Here is a 1,871-nt window from a genome sequence, read left to right on the forward strand (position 1 = left end):
ACGCCCTTAAAGAGGTCAGGCCAGAGACTATGCGCATGCGCAAGCAGGGGGACGGCGCGCCGCCTGCCAGGTGTCGCGCGGACAGGTGACGCTGCAGAGGATGGCCTGCGGCTCTTTCGCTCTGGTTACAAGTAAGAGAAAAAGAAACGGTGCTTTTATTGGCTGCTTAAGACGCACAGAGACACCTGTGGATTCATCATGTGGCCTCGAACGCTGTTTTACAACAATATCTGGTCATTTCTGAACGATGCATTTTATTACACTGCACAAAGAAAACGTGCGTATGCGTGAACTGCTATACAATAATGTTGTGTTGTATGTTTTGTGTTCGTGTTTATGTGAATGTATACCGTTGTGTTTGAATGCTTGTGTGTGGTGAAGACGTGGTGTGTGTGCGCACGTGTGAATTAGGTTTGTGTTGTGTTTTATACGAGTTTGTTGCACGTGCATTTTGTTGTGCACGTGTGTTGTTAATGTGTATATATTATATGTTGTTTTTGTGCGTGCTGCTGCATGTGCGTGGACGTGTGTGTGCGTTATATGCATATATATATAGTGTTTATGTGTGTTCATATCTGGTGTGTGTGTGTGCTGTGTGTATGTGTGCACGTTATTTTGTGTCGTGGTGTATACGAGTTTGTTACAAGTGCATGTGTGTTGTCAGGGGTGGGCTCGGACAAAATTTGGCGCTGGACTTTATGGTCCAGACTGGCCCTGCACTACAATCCACGCGCAGATACTGTGCCAACTCGCGCCATAAATGTACACGCAAACACACATGCCCTTAATAACACCACTGTACTGAACAATATCCTTTTATATCCTGGAGCCTTGAATAAATAAAAGATAGTGAAATCATTCTTCGGTGGGCTCACTGTGCTGCTGGGTTCTCTGGTGAGGTCACGCCCACAGGAGAGTTTGTATACTGGGTCTATCACAAATCTGGACATGAACAGTAGAGGAATAGTGTGGAATGGTTTTCAATAAGATTACGTGCATAAAAAATGAGTGCATGCAATCAGAACTTTGACTAGTTGGCTAAAGTATGGAAAAATTGAAATATCTGAAAAATTGACAAAAACAATTGGATTTTCGAATAGAAACGGAAACTGTGAAAAGGAAAATAAACCATAAACACTGATTGAAAAATATGTAAAGCATACATATTATTTAAATGCATCAATGTCCTTCGTGCATCAAATTGGTGTTTGGGCACGAATTAAAGTTCCATGTTAACACTTTAAACACTTTATGCAGGTGACATGACTGGAGGGATCTCATAGGTAGAAATGATTACAAAGTGTCATAACATGCTCAAAAACACATCACTACGCACCATGTGACTTGTAAGCGCGTAGAAGTAATGTGGCATCCGTCGATGAACGTATTAAGTGCTTCCTAAAAGCAACTCATCAATGAATCGGTATAGTATGCGTATTGTTTTCCATTTCTTTACATAACTAGATGTAGCTGGAACACACCACACCATGTTTACTATGTACTATGTCAAGTTAAGTTCATAGACCGTTCAACCATGCTATCGATTTTCTCACACTTAAACACATACACATACAAGAAAGCAGATTCAAATGCGAGTGTAAATAAAACCATCCATCCATCCATCCATCCATCTAAAATCAGTTTAGCTGACGTGACCCAGTCAGAACGGGCCATCATGCTATCAACTTACAGACATGAACACGGACTCCGTGGACCACTAACGCCGGTGTGCCAGGGTCAGGCGCTCATTGAGTGACAGCGGGGACGGCCAATCACACGTTGGAAAAACGCAGAGCCAATTGATGAGCTTGTGGGCGGTCTAAAGGGAAACGCTTTCAACTTGAGCGGCCGTTTTCGATTGGTCCGAGTAC

The sequence above is a fragment of the Dunckerocampus dactyliophorus genome, chromosome 10 (genome assembly GCF_027744805.1).
Source record: "Dunckerocampus dactyliophorus isolate RoL2022-P2 chromosome 10, RoL_Ddac_1.1, whole genome shotgun sequence".
NCBI lineage: Eukaryota > Metazoa > Chordata > Actinopteri > Syngnathiformes > Syngnathidae > Dunckerocampus > Dunckerocampus dactyliophorus.